The sequence below is a fragment of the Protopterus annectens genome, chromosome 3.part0, assembly GCF_019279795.1.
Source record: "Protopterus annectens isolate FY-2018-M chromosome 3.part0, PAN1.0, whole genome shotgun sequence".
Classification (NCBI taxonomy): domain Eukaryota; kingdom Metazoa; phylum Chordata; order Ceratodontiformes; family Protopteridae; genus Protopterus; species Protopterus annectens.
Genome location: NC_056731.1, coordinates 1,457,526,896 through 1,457,545,041, shown reverse-complemented (window position 1 = coordinate 1,457,545,041; position 18,146 = coordinate 1,457,526,896). Strand labels below are relative to the sequence as shown.

The 18,146-nt window shown below is 36.3% G+C and overlaps 1 protein-coding gene across 1 annotated transcript in view; it reads left to right on the top strand.

Annotated features, from left to right (window-relative positions):
* Positions 1–18,146, top strand: part of SNTG1 (syntrophin gamma 1) — a 4,111,241-nt gene that overhangs the window by 1,229,877 nt on the left and 2,863,218 nt on the right. The window contains exon 5 of the mRNA XM_044065493.1: positions 7,094–7,204. The gene's annotated coding sequence lies outside the window, so the exon portion shown is untranslated. The remainder of the gene's footprint in view (positions 1–7,093; positions 7,205–18,146) is intronic.

Below are 18,146 nucleotides of genomic sequence, written 5' to 3'. Positions count from 1 at the left end.
CCCTCTAAACCATTCCATTTACGTTTCTGAAGAGGTTTACATCTCTAGACTTAATATTTATGATGCCATTTAACATGCTGATGTGCAGTAAATCCATTAGTAAGGAGTCAAAAGATTACTTGTATGCTGGACACAAGTCACATCTTAGTAGTCTGTAGGATACTAAGTATAGTGACAGGGCTTTGAGTCAGTCCATGTAAGTCATGTTGTTTAGGTCTTGCATCCTTTTAATAAGGTATCTCTGTGGGTATTGCAGGTTTGGCATGTGTCTAGACTGATGCATGCCAAAAGTGTTGTGATATTCAATGACTTGCCAAAAGAGAGCTGAGGAAAGGGGCACAATGATATCCCTAGGTCTAGACACAATCCAAGTGTTTATAAGTTATGCAATATAGAAGGACTTTCTTACAAAAGTGGACACATGTTGGTCAAAAGTTTGGTCATTGTCCTCATAACTTCCCAAATCATGAACTGAGCCAGCTTTTAGGGATGTATTGTTAATGTGGTAGTTTCTTGGGATAGATGACTTCCCAAAGGATGCAATAATGCATTTTCTGGATTTGCATTTTCTGGATTTTAGTTTCAGTCCCTGAATTTGACAGCAGTTATTTATTTGGGACAAACCTTCCTGCAGGATGGCTAAGTCATTTGTGGATTCAATGACTGCTCCTAGCTTGCAGTCTCTGCAAACGTAGTCAGGCAGAAGCCTTTGCTAATGGCTTTTACTTCAGAAAAGTAGATGCCAAATAGGACGGGTCCCAGCACAAAACCCTGGGAACTCCACTAGTGACTGGACTCTTTGTGGAGGTAACTTCCTCCATTTTGATTTCCTGCTTCCTATCTTTGAGCCAATTGGCAATCTAGTGGGTGATCTGGGGGTTTATTCCCAGTTTATTTACTTTTCTACTATGTCTGATTACATAATTATGTCAGAAGCTTTGGCAGGGTTGTGGTATGCATGTATGAACGATACATTTCGGTGAATATGAATCATTAAAAAAGACAAAGGGGCATATTCTTCAGTTCAAGAAAAAGCTAAAAGTGTTTGGGGGGATGTGCTTTCTACACGTCCCTCATCTCTATCGTTAGCGCAATACAATAGTGTTCTAGTCACAGAGTTTTTATTTTCATTAAACAGGAGTTGATGAAACATAATCAGTTCTTCCTGTCATGATGAAAAACTACTTGATGTACAGAATGGCTTCTGATTTGTAAATATACATTTCACTAGTTAAGGTAGCTGAAACAAAAGAAAATCTTAATATTTTTGTACAATAAAAGCAACCTCACCAGTTTTGTACATTCACATTCTAACATCTATTTCTTATTCATGCCCATTTTTAAATTTAGCATGTCGGAGAACTATTAAAATGTTATGCGTAGGGAAACATGCAAACTTTAAAAATCTGATACATCCATTTATGTGTTCTTAGTATGGAATTTGGGTCCATATCATGTGATGACATTCTAATCTGTAGAGATTTCACGTTGAACCTATTAGTTTTACCTTTGAAATTCTTAAAAACACTTTGTGATTCTATTATGAGACATAAGGTATACTACTCTTCACATTATAAGGCAAGATGCCACATGTGTGACACAACTTATTTCCAATGTTTTACATGGGGAAAATGTCGTGTGCGCTGATTTTATATGTTAAGAAGTCATCACCTCAAAACAGATGGAACATCAAAAAGCTTTTCATGTCTTATCATTGCTTATCTCGCCTATGAGGTGTAAGGAACATGCCAAGTAAATCTTGAAGCTACTCTAAAATAGGTGGAATAACTAAAACACTGACTCTGGTTAATAAAACCTATAGAAATTAGCCAATCATGTTTACAAAGTTCTGAAAGTCTCATTACCCAGGGTGTTGGTAACATTATCCCTGCAGCATAGCTAAGATGTTAGAACATGATAATGGGTGAGTTTCTCAGCAAATTCCAGTAAAACATAAAAATTCTAACAAAAGTTATTTAGTTAGGTAACATTTAGTTTGCATCAAAATCCATTAGTTAGGAATTACTTGCTAGGGAGTTGGACAGTTTTGCATGAAAAAAGTAAAAATATATCATGTAATGTATAGTGCAGACTGTATAAATATATTTTCCTGGGTTTGTTATATTTTCTTTTGCTACACAGATGTCACGCTGAAGGCATTGCTTGCTATTGCGCATCACCATATTGTTTACATAGAGGATTTATCACTTCTTTTAGCTCTACTTAAATGTGGAAATAGCAACCACAGTTATATAGGTAGCTGTCAAATTAAAGACAGCAGTTGCTCAGAAATCAAGAAAAAATGTATGTACTAAATTTAATTAGCACTGTGATGCATCAGGTTTCTGTTTTCTGTTACCTATCTCTTTCTCTGATTCTGTCTCTCTATCTTTGAGGTCCTTTTGTGGTTGGTTATCTGTTATAGTATAGTATGTATTTCAAGACTGATTCAAATTATATTTTTAATTGGTTCAAAATATTCCTAGTCTTTGACTTATGAATTCCTCCAGGTTATATTTTGAGGATTTTTTTTTTGTTCTTTGTATACACAAATTGACTTTGAATCTATTTTTAGAGGGAGACATCTTCAGTGTCATTATTACATCAATTCTAAAATTTATTCTCAGACACAACAGATTATAGATATATTTACAGAATCTTATGCAAAATAGTTTGGCTCCACAAAAGGGGTGGTAAGTTGTCCTAGTAACATCCAGGTAACCCCAGATACTGGAATCAAATTAAATTATATTGAAAAATAACTGTGCAAATTGGATCCAAACAAAGCACAGGGAGGAGCCGGAATAAATAACAATGACCTGAGAACATTTCAGCACAAACTTACACTACCATTATATCTATTATTCACTAGGTCATATAAATATGGGGAGATTCCTCAAGATTGGAGACATGCTTTTATTAAACCTGTCTTTAAGGGAAAGGGGAGTAGGACAAACCCAGAATAATGCAGACCCTTAAGTCTACTTTCATGTTGTGAAAAAATAATGGAGAAGGTATTACTGGATAAGTTATTGTCAGAACTGGATAGGTTAGGACTTGAAACCATATATCAGCATGCATATGTTGAAAATAGATCTATTACCACCTCTAACATAATGTTCTATAACAATATAATAGCCATGAATGAAAAAAATGTGCTGTGATGTGATTTATATAGATTTATCTTCAGCATTTGACAGGGTCATACACAAAACACTGATGAATAAGTTAGTATAACTAGGTATTGGTGTACTGTTGATAAGATGGATAGCTGCATGGCTTACAAATAGGACATGGCAAGTATCACACACCAACTGGACAGGTGTAATCCTTGGTTACAGTTAAGGTGTCCCACAGGGCTTTGTCCTAGGCCCTTACTTGTTTAGATTGTATCTTTCAGACCTTACTTTTTCATCTGAGGTGTTCTACAGTCTATATGCTGGTGACCTGAAATTGGGTAAACTGACTACAAGTGTTACAGATAAGGCATGTCTGCAGAATAATTTGACTAAATTGATCATTTGGGCACAGGAGAATAATATGTTGATAAATACATCAAAAACTAAGCATATGAGATTTAGGAGACATAAACTGAAAGGTGAATATTTAATACAGCACACAGTTATTGAAACTGTAGCCCTCATTTAAGGACCTGGGTGTATGGGTAGATTCAGCTATGAGTTTTTCTAATCATATTAACCAGTTGGCTAATGATAGTTATAGAACTACAGGTTGTATAAAAAGATTTATAAAGTCCAGGAAATCAAACATAATGAAGTCATTGTTTGTAAGTTACATTATACCCAAACTTGAGTATGGAATAACAATATGGAAACCCTATAGGAAAACAAGCATGAATAAACTGGATAGAGTACAGCAGAAATATACTTTTCACATCCATGGATGTGAAAATCTAAGTTATTATGAAAGACTAAAATATCTGAACTTGTACAGTGTGTCTTACAGATATTTAAGAGGAGATCTTATTCAGGTATATAGGGCATTTAGGGACAACTACCTCTGGGAATGTTTGGGGTTATCAAAAAGTACTAGAGAATCATCAGATAACCTATGTAGAAGGTTCCATAGGAATGAGAAGTGTACTAATTGGTTCTCTGACAGAGTAGCTGATGCATGGAACAGACTACCAAATTACATTAAAGCAAGTACCAGTTTAGATATTTTTAAGAACAGCCTGGACATCTATTATGGGAACAAGTGTTTTGGTATATTGTAAGCTTAAAGAGCATTAATGCCAGTGCTTGAAACATTTGTATGTATGTATGATTCTTGTGATGTATGGGAAGAGCTACAGGATTTGAAGCCCATATTGTTGACAATTGTTATGATGGGGCAGGGCTTATGAGCATTGAATGAAACACCACTACTCCCAATTATGTAATTGAAACAGGGTATGGTCCAACAGTCTGAACAGCTAATCAGAATTACATATGGGAGAGAAGATTACCTCTAGGATATTATTGTAAATGAACACTTGAGATATAGGATCATAGGAGATTACTAGGCTATTGACCCAGAGGTCATTTTAAGCCTAGCTGTTTCATCCCAATGTAATACCATAGAAAAACTAGTCAGTACTCACGATTGTATTTAGGGATGACTACCTATATCCAGGAGAGTTGCAGGCTCTATCCCTGGTAAGAATTTATGGTGCCCAATCCACTTGTCCAGGTTTCTGTTGAACAGTGTCCATCACCTGCCACACACAAATAAAATTCATACAGTACTGCTGTATAACATAGGTATAATAACTGGTTCCTTAGAATTTCAACCACCTTTGTATGAGCTCAGTGTTCTAGTGAAAACTTACAGTAGTAATGGAGATGTAGCCAAAATAAATTTTCATAACAACACACAGCATGCTATAAGAGATGCTACTGATGCCTCTCTAGTGACAATGTATTTTTTTCCTTCATTCACATGGTACATATTCTCACTAACCACACCTCTATGTTACCATACCCTTATTTATTGAAAACTCTTCCAAAGAGCCAATCAGTTTTGCACATAATAGTAGCTTATGGCAATAGTATAGCCAGGCATACACTTTGTACTCTACAGAGAACTTTGTTTCAGACTATATTATGTTTACACCTGTCTAGATTAATGCATCTAAGATCAAGTACGTAACTTGATACACAGAGGACTGCAAATTTAAAAGCAATATGTTTAATAGCTTTAGAGAGAATTTCTGAAAATGATGTGCACATTTATCAACTGCAAGGGGGCAACATTTTGAAAGATTTGCCCATCTGTTTGAAATGCCAGGTGAGTTGGGGGCAGTAAAAAGGGCTTGTGAGTACAAAATGGAAATTTCTGGCTACACTGCTGTTATGGTAAAACTGTTATGCTAGTGCTGTGATATTACCATTAGAATCTAATAAATAAATCATTCATCACAAACTTTTATACAGGAATAAATAAAATAATTTACTCAAAAGACAATTGGGTAAAGCACAGAAAAGGCCGATGATATATGCATGTTTTTAATGGTGTGCACAGGGAATAATTACAGTAATGTTAGCAGGTAGCAGGCAGTAGAATAACCAGATATTCTTGTCCTGCTCTATTCCTAGAAAGTGCTGTAGTCTGCCTGTAATTCACTAAAAATATTCAGTGACAGTAGATGACACATGGGCAGGTTATCAAGGTCTCTGGAAGAGAATGAAACATCTTCTCTTCTTTTTAGCCCTTGCTGAACATGCTTTAGATTGAATAGAGGTCACTGAGTTCATGATCCAGAATAAAGAAGAAAATATAGGACACCTGATTCAGCATTCTGTGCAAGCTAGAGGATTCTCGGGTCCAAACATCATTTTGAATGAAAAGGAGAAAACAAGAATCATGGGTCAGCATTCCCAAGAAGTCTGTATTATTTTCAAAATGAAACAGATTTTTTTCCCTCTTTTTTAAAGCAGCTGCTTAGAAAACATAAGACGGCCCCTTTCTTATATTAGAATGTTGATTGTGATAGGAAGCAGTAAGTATGAAAATTGTAAAAAGCTGTATGTTACTACAGACAGCTGCAGAAAGAACAGTTATAAGTTATGCATATTTAACAAAATATACTGGCCTTAATACCTCCACATCTAAGAAGATGTGCAGCTCCTGAATGTACTTGGTTCTCCACACCCTTTCTTCATGGTTATCCACACCCTTTCTTCATGGTAACCATTAGTTATCCATACCCTTTCTTCATGGTAACCGTGCATCTCTGACTCTCCTGCAAGGTTGTCTTGATACTGTCTTCAGCTAAATGAGGTCACTTGGCTATGACAGCCACTATAAACATTTGTGTTATCTTATGCACTTCATATGTTCCATGCATTAGCCCCATGACTTATTTTAGGCAATTGTTTGACAAGTCTCTTATACTTCAGGAATAAACAGTAACAGTAGTCACGTCCTTTTCTTAGCATTTGAGTTGTAACCCACAACCTAAACACAAAGACTAAGATTCTAGTATTAAGATTGATTTAAAAGGCTGTTAATGGTATAACAACTGTTCACTCCACTTAAGACTATATATGCATCTGGTTGCAGTATATTGAAATTTGTCAATATTATACATTTAATTCTGAGAAATGTGCTATTCAACAAAGAGTGATAAGTAAAGCATATATACTGTGAACACACACACACACACACACACACACACACACACACACACACACACACACACACACACACACACACACACACACACACACACACACACACACACACACACACACACACATTCTTAATTCACACCTGAATTTCACCCAGTAAGTAATGTGCTCATGAAAATTTACTACTGCAGTTTCAGTGGGAAACAGCAGCCTGCTAAGAAAAGATCCTTCTGGCTATGACTCGCCAGTTATTTATTTAGTTAGTTACTTTTTATGAACTTATTTTCTCTAAAACATGTATATCCAACTGAGGAACCTCCGTAAAGAACATTGTAATTTATTTAAATTAATAAGAAAGACCATTTTGATTACTAGTTTTAATTATAGTTATTCCCTTAATGGAAAATTAAACCATTTACCACAAAGGCACATAACAGGATTTCCTTTTTCTTTTTTTCCAGCTGCAATGTGACCTACAATGAACAAACCATTATTGGATCTGGAACTGTAGGAATTTTATTAGTTAAATTCTAAGAGCAGCTGGGTAAAGCAAATGTTACACGTCATAAATGGTAAGCAAAAATGGCAAAGAATATTGCTGACTAACAACTGGACCATATGTAATTGCTATAATGCTGTTTAATTGGACTGTGAATGGGCAGCATGTTGTTCCTTCAGCTTCCGATAAAATGTGCATGGAGAGACTTTCTGTTGGTCTGATTATTACCTTGTCATCTGAATTTATTCATTCATGCATTCAGTGGTTAGCATTTTGCAGACTTGAAATAGAAATGTTATTATTTGAAAGCCAGCTTCCTTTATCAACAATTAAATGGAACTAATTAGAATACTGTTTCCATTTGAAGAAAAAGTTCACATATTTGTGCTTTCTGAGCTCAACCCAGCAATTTAATGTTTCTGCAGTTTTGTAAGTAAAATATAACTGAAAGGTTTCTAAGAATGTGGATTTATAATGGCAGTTACATTGTATATCATGATAAATGCACATTTGTGTAAGTGGATCCCTTGAATGACATATTCTATTTAAAACCAACATCAGTGGTACTCATGGTCATGGTAGCCTATGATTTCATGGCAAATATGAGATTATTCTTTGTATAGACAGAAAAAAATATAGTAACTGATTTTGCGCCTTATGAAATCTTTAGAAACAGACAGGCACTGGCTTTCCAGTCTGATCGTTTAACAAGACATATTTGCATACATTATATAGCTTATTATATGGTCTTCATATGAAATACATTTTTAGTCATAATGTGTTCAGAAAATGCAAGCTTCATTAGGTGATGTACTCACCGTTGCTAAGTACCATGTGTTATACAAAGTGAATTAAAGAGAGCTCAACCTTATACTTCCAAAATGTCTTAATCTTACTGTAAAAATGACAATAACTTACAATCAGCTGACACATTTCCCAACAATTTTATACAACCTAAATATTGCACTGGGGATGAAAACCAGTAAGAAAAAATCATCTTGAAGAATGAATCAATCTCTTCACTTGATTAGCAGTGTTGTGTCAGTAAAATGTTAACCTCTTTCTGAAATTGCAGCTTAGTTGATAAACTAAGGCAAAATCCATACTACTTTTTTAAAGAATTAAATAAAAATATATTAAAAAAGACCTTTTCAAAGAAAGGGAGATTCTGATGACTCAAAGATATTGAGTCACTATTATTTTTTCTGATGATTTCTAGTTATCGAGTTAGTATTACTGTGAGTCCATATTATTGTGACTAAAATGGATAAATAATTCAATGATTGAGAAGAGAAAAAAAAGAGTAAAGAAAAATAAAGCCTGTATCAATGGAGAATGAAAAAAACTGGGTGGCATTCATATTCATTACAATGAAGCATTAAGGCTTTACTTCTGTCTATGAATAAATACAGTAAAGCCACGATAAACAGAGGCCACTTATACTAACATGCAATGGCTATGAATAAACCTAAGCAAATTCATGCATAATGAGATATAAGTGAGGAATGATGTAACCCAGCATATGCTGATGAAGGGTTCTCTCCTGTTTGCTATTCACAGTGAATTTTTCCCACTTTTCCTTGCCATCCACAGATCTATTATATAAAGAAGAGTCTTGCCATTCCTATCTGCTTTTCAATCCACAAACATGCTGTCACTTACTACTAGCCTTGCTATTTCCCAGCATGAGCTGCTTGTCTTGGCCAAGCCAAAACCGCTTGCTCCTAGCAATGCTTGCCAGCCAAGGAGGTGCAGATATAGGCAGAGGATAACTCGCTATAATTTTGATAATAGGAGATGCTTGAAAGTTTAAAGAGTGGACAGGGATGTTATAAGGATCTAAGTGAGTATATATGACCCCCATAGTGGTACTGTAGGAGTACATGGACTTCCTATCCTTGTGAATACTAAGGTAACATGGTAAAGGACGTTCTAGAAACAAACTGGGGACACACTGCAGATCTCATAGGCTTCTGGCTCAAGAATATTGCAGTAGTTCCTGGATGTACTTATGACACGTGTATCAGTACATCTATTTCCTGGTATAACCTCAGGATTAAGCCAGGACTATGAGTGCCTTTTATGGGGTGGCACATTTCCCTGATGTACTTAGTGCAACATATTGCACCTGTGTTTCAATTAGAGCCGTTTATCATCCACAGGGTGAGTGGTACCACAATAGGAAGTGCTACCATTACATCAGTTGCAAGGTAGTGTATTTTGAATGGAGGTGCATCCTCAACGTCCATGCCCAGCACCATGGCAGTGCACGATTCCACACTAGCTCACTCTACTGCCTCTTCATGATTGGTAGAATGCCCAGTGGTCATTTTATTGGTAAGTGGAAAAATATATTTTTTTTCTTTTTTTCTTTTGTATGTAAGTACTTGGTCATGGTAAAAAGTATTGCTGAATACTAAACCACTTATTTTTTTTTCTTTCAGGTGATGATAGGTATCCAATAGAGCCATGACTCATGATACCTGTGAGAAATCCAAGTAAAGCTGCAGAAAACACCTACATCACACCCCTGTCCCAAACTTGTATTGACACTGAAAGGATTTTTGGCCTCCTGAAGAGTCATTTTAGGTGCCTATTAGAGTCATGGGTGCTCTTTAGTATGATCCAGCTACTGCATGAAGGATGCTTACTGTATGTTGTATTGTACACAACATAATCATGTGCCAGTCTGGTGGTGAAGTAATCCATGCTGTCACTGCAGCTCCCATTTCCAGTCCCATTATTATGAATGATATCCAGCCTGCAGTAGTAATAAAGGGATCACTTGCAGCAGGGTCATGTGTGGCATATGGCTGTGCAGGTTAAGAGGTGGCATCTAGTCCACAACTACAGAGGATGACATTCAGGCTAGTGTTTACTTTCTTGTAAAAAAATACAATTAGGGTATAACTTGTGCACGTAGTGATATCTGTGGGCTATGCTGTGTAGTTTATGGTCTGCTGTCACTCTTCATCTGACATTCCTTTTCATCTTTAATTAGTTTTTTTGATTCAGAACAGTTATTCATATTGTTTGTAAAAGTCATACCTGAGTGCTCACTGATTTCTATTAAGAGATGTGGCAAGGCATCATTATAAGTAAAAATCACATATTAACTGTTTTGCACAATAAATTCTAGTGAGGTGGTTTCCCTAAGTATGCATGTACTGAATGCCCTCAAGTGGTACAATTATTAAAAAAAAAAAACGGTTAATTCAGTATTCAACATGAGTTCATATCTTGCATTTGAATGAAAATGTATCATGTTGTTCTTTTATATTATGCAGCATTTTCTTGTTTTAAAGTATGCTGTATGTTGAGGTACTGCACATTCAATTATTTTATCTTGTTATACATAATTTGTGACTTCAGAAACAAAAAATATCATTGCTTGTGCAAGTGATGAGGGTGAAGTGGCATTAGCGATTTTTACATGACAGGGTATTGATTTTAATCTGTAGTGTTCGCACTGCTGTGTTTCTATGAAAACATGTGTATTACTTCTTTTAATTACTACTTTTAAGCTGCAGATAGCTGCTACTTGTAAGAATGGTAATGCATAGACCGCAGTCATATTTTATGACATACAAATTTCTTTCCAAAGTTCCACTAGGTTTTAAGCAGTACCATTGCACCAATGAAATGCCTGCAATTGAAAAGCATCCTAAGCATACACACCCTTTTTTTGAAATAACTTATTCCCTTTTGAGTTAAACATTGTCCTCTGTTTTTGAAGGTCACATTGTAAGTAAAATCATTTTACACTTGAATCACAGTAGGTCGGTCACATTGTAAGTAAAAGAACTTTACACTTGCGTCACAGTAGGTCAAGGTCAACTGTGTCATAGTCATCTCCTAATGATAGTCCAGGTGATACAGGAAGTGATTTGGAAGATGGGCTGTCATGACAGCTGGAGCGTGAGTTGGGCCGACGTTGTGACCTACCTAATGCAGATGATACTGCAGACACTGATGTGACAGTGTTGTGGGAATGTGATTGTGACCTCGAATGACAGGTTCTGCTAGTTGGAGATGAATGCTGACTAGGCCTGCATGACATTTATTGTTCTTATTCCCCTGACTAACTACAGTACTTTCTTGAAAAGCACTGATAGTCCCATGTGATCTTCTCCCATGTACCTTGTCTTCTTCCCCTTTCAATACTGCCTTCTGCTTGAGTCTCGTAAGTCCTAACTAGTGTATGAATGGAGGAGATCACCAATGATTGGTATGATCATGGCATTATCCCTACTGTCTGCCATTTCCTAGTCACACTGGAAATACACACCCATACCATAAAGGTCTCTATTTCCACCTGAATTTCTGTGGCAGTGTAGTGAGTCCTGTTAATGTTCTGAAAAATTTGCTGCTGGGCAGCCAATGCTTTATGTGTTTCTTAGGGTAGCTGTAACAAATTCTGTCACTTGATTCACCTTTGTAAAGGTGTCACTGTCGACATTGTTGCCTCTGAATGTCTGTCATCCTGAAAGTGTTTATCTGAGTTCAAAAATACTGGCGTAGAGGTTCCTGGATTCTCCTCCTGTACAATTCTGAGTGTAATGCCAGTATGTGCTTGACATTAAACTTGGGCATTGTGTGCCACTTTGTTCAAGTTGCCTCATAAATATAACTATGTCATCAACATCATCTACAGCAGCCATTCTGCTGCTGATATCCTCCAATTGTAGTGGTATAGTGAAACTGTTTGTTCTGCTGCTGACCGTGTAAAAATTATTTGAAAACTTTACTAATGATGAAGTAGTGTACATTATTCCATGCTTATTAAGGAGGTGTGTGGGACCATGTACACTGCTTTTGTTGACATTCTGTGTAGATGTGGAAGATTCACCTATTAATAGTAATTGTTATGTGTTTAATGTAATCATTCCTTGTCAGTATTCTATTCTCTCTGTAAATATATGTTACTTCCTTAAACCAACTTTCCTGAGCAGGTTGCTGCAGGTGTTAGTAGTAGTCAGTGTCCAAACCACCTCTGATTATTTCACTGCCATCATCTTCTGTGTCATATTCATCCACAAGAATAGAGAGGAGGTATTCCTCATCTGGTGTTAATGGGATATTTGTTGGAGGCCCCCCAGTACTGATAAGAGCAATTGCATTCTGCTTTGCCTAACTACTACCACATCCTACTGTATTATTCACCCTCTTCTTGCACTGTGTTTTTTGCCTCACACTGCATTAATGTCTAGAACACCTTCATTCCAGGACTTTGACCTCTCAGCTTGTTTGTCCCCCCTTTACCAAACAGATATTTCCCATATGTCCTAAGGGCTGACATGAGGATGAGAGTTCCTTCCTGGCTGAAGTTGTCCTTTCCCTGTTTTGATCCCTTGTTTTGCATCATTACTGCACATGGAAAAAAACGTGCACAGTAATACACAAAAGCGTTTGATGCAATCGTCAAACTACACAACACTGATCATGCGTGTCTGCTATCCTCCTATAGAAAAGTTAGATAACATAGACCCCATAATTATATACATATGCAGAATCTCAGTCCAGCCAAGTAAAGTTGTCTAATACTGATAGTTGCAGTATCAGAAATACATTCAGAGCAGTAAGTCAATCAAGTTTAAGGTATTCTTCCTTCATCTAGCTCATACAGTTGACAAGAATTAATAATACTGTCATTTTTCATTCATCAGTAACAGTCAGAAATCTCCAGTAAAGACACACATATGTTGAGCCAACAAAAGATCCTTTCCATTGCAGTACTTCACAATTACTTCACTGCATTTCTAACATGTATGCACAATTACAAAATTATATCAAATTATTTTTCTCAATTATCATTAATCATATCCACTGCTGCTGTAATGATTTTCCACTTATGGATGACACTGTTAACAAAAGTAAGGATAATACCCTTTATCAGTAAAATAAATATTTCTTCAAGGTAACTCACAAATTTTACATCATTTTAAAGTGTTTCATATTAAATTTCAATAGTATATTATTTTTTCTTACTTTCTGAAGTCTGTGGCTTCATAACTCATCTGCAATCTAGTAATTGAACTTAATAAGATGGTATTAAACTAATAATCCTCAAAAATTATGTTAAAAGCACCAGCAGTCACTTGAAACAAAAGTCCAAGCTGCCCAAGGAAGCAGGAAATACGCACTTTTAAAAACATAATTTATTGCACAAAACCACAGCACATAGATGTGTCAATATTTATTAATGTTTCTGAAATCTCAGCCAATATGTTTTCATTTGGTTTACTTCATCAGATGTGGACGCAACCCCAGCGCCGACTTTCCGGGTCGCCGGTTCTAGGAGGCTTTTCCATGGAGCTCAGGACTGAACCAAGAAGGTCGGCCATCTTGGACAGACTCTTGGTGTTAAACTATTTCACATATATTCAAGTCCACGTATGTACTTTGCATGCAAATAAGTTAATTTTACTTTTATCTCAATGAATCATAGTAATAAGCAAACATGTATGGCCACTTATGCATGTCAGTCACTCTCCACCACTAATGTCAGGTTCACATGAATGCACTGCGAACAGCAGCAGAGTCTGCAACAATCCATAGCATGCTACAGGAATGTGTGGATAGCCGCAGATATGCACAAAGCTAAAGATATTTAGAAAAAACTAAATTAAGTCATATGTATGACAGTCTGTATAACCATGAAGAGTAATGTCTGCATATCTAACATGTCTTGGCATACCTTTTCACCTCAAGCAACTCAATGTGTAATAAAAATTGGTAAGTTCACACATAGATAAAATGCCCCTGCTATTTTACTGTGTTTGCTTAAGGTAATGTCACACCCCAGAGGGGGTGGTTCTTAATATGTGAACCACAGTCCTGCTCATACTTCCTACACCTGTGAAGCCATGCTTAAGCTGGCCAGACAAGGAGATCATAATAATGGTTAACTTTCTTAGGGAGACAGATCTGGATAAGATCAAGGCATGCACATGAAGTTCAGATTGCAGAAAGATTGATATCGGTCAGGAGTTGAGTGAGCACCTGTCATCTCTCATGGGGATCAACTGCTTCCACCAACAGTATGACCACAGGTACAACAACTTACAGAAGTGTAAGTCTGACCAGATGACTGAGTGAGTTGACCAGATAGAGGGGAGAAAGTCAGAGTCCTACAGTAAGCATTAAACATAGGTTTAAAAAATAACTATAAGAAGGTTACATATTTGAATATAGTTCATGAAGAAGTATCTCTAACTGCAAATATGCATGTATAATTTTATTACAATAATGCAAAATAAAGCATAAACATATGTGTATACAGAAGTGCATCGGTATACATATATATGGGAAGTTAATGTAATAAATAATTGTCTGTATAAATACAAATGTAACTTACAAATGAGCAAAATAATAATTTGCATATATACTCAGAAATAGTGGAAAAAAGTGTCCTCTATGTTTTTTGATATGTCCAAAGCATTTGACACCATATTACACTAAAAGTTCCTTAATGAGCTCTCCTCCCTTAACCTATCACAAACAGCCCTCTCCTGGTTTCTTAACTACCTTTCTGACCACCAACAAGCTGTGAAATGGCAAAATGATCTCTCCTCCCTATAACCCATTACAGTTGGTGTTCCCAAGATTCAGTTCTCGGTCCACTTCTTTTTGCTATATATACCAACAAACTCTACACCACTACTCACATTGCCACAGTCATCCAACATGCAGATGACTCCACTCTCATCTGTGCTGCACCTCTCTTCCACAACTCCAAGAAATTATCCCAAAATCCTTTGCAGCCATATAATCCTTCCTCTCTATCAACTTATCCAAAATCCAAAAAAAGAAACAAATTAATGCTCTTCTGCAGTTACAAATCCACTGACCATGATCCCCCTTTAGTGTTTCTTCATTGAAAAAAAAAAATTATTGAGCCTGTTCCTCAAACCAAACTACTCAGAGTCACCACTGACACAAACTTAAGGTTTGACAAACATGTATTGCTCAGTATTAAAAAGGCCTACATAAAACTAGGTTCTTTCTACAGAGTCAAGTCGTACCTTACTACTACCACCAGACAATTAATTACCAGGATCCACCATTTGTTTACTCTATTATATGCTTCTCCTATTTTCACAAGCCTTAAAAGATCTGACCTTAATAAACTCAAGGTCTGTTACCACAAAATCACCAAATTTGCCACTAACCTTTCACATAGGTCACATCACCATGTTGCTGTCCTTCAACTTAATTGGATAGAACTTCCCAACTTTCTATCCCTCAACAACTGACAGTCACACATACCACCGTCTACCTGCCTTATTGCTGCCCAGCACTACAAAATCTTGTGCAAGCCTACTCCAATAACAGAATCCTAAGATCTTCCAATAAATTCCTACTAAATGTTAATAAATCTACTAACAGTTTTGGTGATTCTCTGTATTCTAACCAGATCTCTACAATATGGAATTCCATTCCTCAACACATTCTTAACACCAGCAACTATCACATGTTTAAATGCTTACTCATGATGTACTTAAATGATAACTGGATCTTCTCATGTACATCCCCAGAATAACATAGCACATCCCCAGGCTGACTTTAGCAATACTTCTAATGCTCTCTTCTCCCAGCTGCTCATTAATGTATGATTTTCCTATTCATAAACCAGTTCAGTCACCTGTATCCTCTCACTTCCTTGTCTTCTCACTTCTCTCATCCTTTCCTCTAACTATTTACAAAACTTATACTCACATGCCTTACTGAACACTGACAATAAAGTTCTATAAAGTGTAGTTACATACATTTATTTATTGTGAAATTGTTTTTTTTTTAATTTTTATTCAACAGACCCACACTAATATGGTCTATCTGTTTTTATTTCTTGAAATCTATGTTATGATGTATTCCACACATACTATGCCTAAATAATTGTTTTATTTAATTCTAATGCTTTTTGATACTGTGTTGTACCTTGCTTTATAATGCTGTTATTTCTAATTTGTACTTGGAGCATTTCTCCCTTGCCTTTGCAGAAAATGGGCTAATAGCCCAGTCGAACCTCCCCAGTGAACACATGTTAAATAAAATAAATAAATACATTTATGTTTGTAAATTTTATATATATATATATATATATATATATATATATATATATATATACACACACACACACACACACACACACACACACACACACACACACACACACACACACACATCTCCACATATATTAACTTAGTATTGTGCTAACTTAAGAAGTAGTTAAATTACCTGCACACAGTTTGTGTAGGCCAGAAATTATTTATTAGTATAATAACTGTAAAAGAAACTAATTAGTTCCATAATATTAATTGCATGAACAAGATGGCTGAACTTAGGTAACACACTCCAGTCAGAGTGGGCATTGGGAAGTGGGGTGGGGGTTGTATTGTCAAGTAAATGTGCAGCACATACTTAAGTGATAAATGTCAGGTTGTTTTACTTCTGTATTACTTTTCTATACATTGTTGAATCACCCAACAATATGCTTAGAATTCTAAAATAAGAAAGCTATCAAAGTACGCATTTCTGTACAGCTAAGGAAATTAAAATTTCCATCACTTGCTACATTATTGTGTGTGTGTGTGAGTGAGTGTGTGTATATACTCCTTCTGGGTGAACACAATACACAGACTGTTACTTGCAAAGCAAAATATTTTAAAATCCCATTCCATCAAAAGTGTATCAGTTTGTTTATAATTTGCAGTAAAGGGAAGATCAGCACAGTATGAGAATTCATTCAGATGGTAATACTAATTTCAGCAAACACACATTACGTAAGTCAGGTAAACAACAATTGTTTTATGTTTTCTCTTTATAACTAAGCAGCAGATTGCCTACAACAGGTAAAAGCAGCAACAAAGAATAGCAAGGCTGGCTGAAGAAGCTGGTAAGCATGAATAAAGAAGTAAATAGTAATAGTATTGTATATTTAACTTATTTCACAGAGAGAGAGTGAGCGAATGGACAATAAATTGAACTTTGACATTCACATTTCCATGACCATTAAAAAAAGTGCACAAAAAACTAGGAGCATTATATAGAAATCAGCAACTACTTACCAAAGCAGCTAAAATTTCAGTAGCAAATTCTCATCTTATCTCTATCCTACTCTACGCCTCTCCAGTATTTACTAACCTTAGACAATGTGATCTAAATAAGCTGGAAACCTGCTACAACAAAATCGCCAACTTCGCCACAGGGGCTTCCTACCATACTCACCAGTGTATCTCACTAGCAGAACTGGGCTGGCTAGAGCTCCCCCACCTCCTTCAGTGGTACCAACTAACACTCGCCCACAAACTAATAAACCAACCACTAAAAGTCCCATCCCTCCAGAATCTACTCCAACCCTACATAACCACGAGACCACTAAGATCCAGCCACAAAAACCTCCTACAGGTCACAAGAGCCATTAACTCTGCTGGAGAAACATTATTCTCCTGCACTATAGCCAAACTCTGGAACTCCCTCCCATCCTCAATTACCTCTGTAACTTCTTGCACTCACTTTAAATCCTTACTAAAACCACACTTCAAAAACTTGCCAGATATGCCCTTGCAACCCCTCCTCTAATACCATCCACTCCCCCCACCCACTACCTTTCTCAGCCCCCTATCAACAACCTACTCTTAGCAAGCTTGGCTACTCATGTTCCCAGCTACCTACCACATAATACTAACTTCTTGTAGCAACAACTGCTAATGGCTGTTATGTACCTCAAAAACAGATTGTATCAATTGTTCACTGATGAATCTCAACTACATTTGTAACCATGTTTAGTATATGCCACCATATTTTAAAATTGTACTATGTTCTACAGCTGTTTTACATCTGTTTTCTTCTTGTCTTGCGTCCTTAACTGGACTAATGTCTATATTTAAATGCTATGTTTTTTAACTGTATAATGCAAATAATACTTAATGTGGAGCTTTTCTCCCCGGGCCTCTGCTGAAAATGGACCTGTGTCCAGTCGGACTCTCCCGGTCAACAAATGTAAATAAATAATA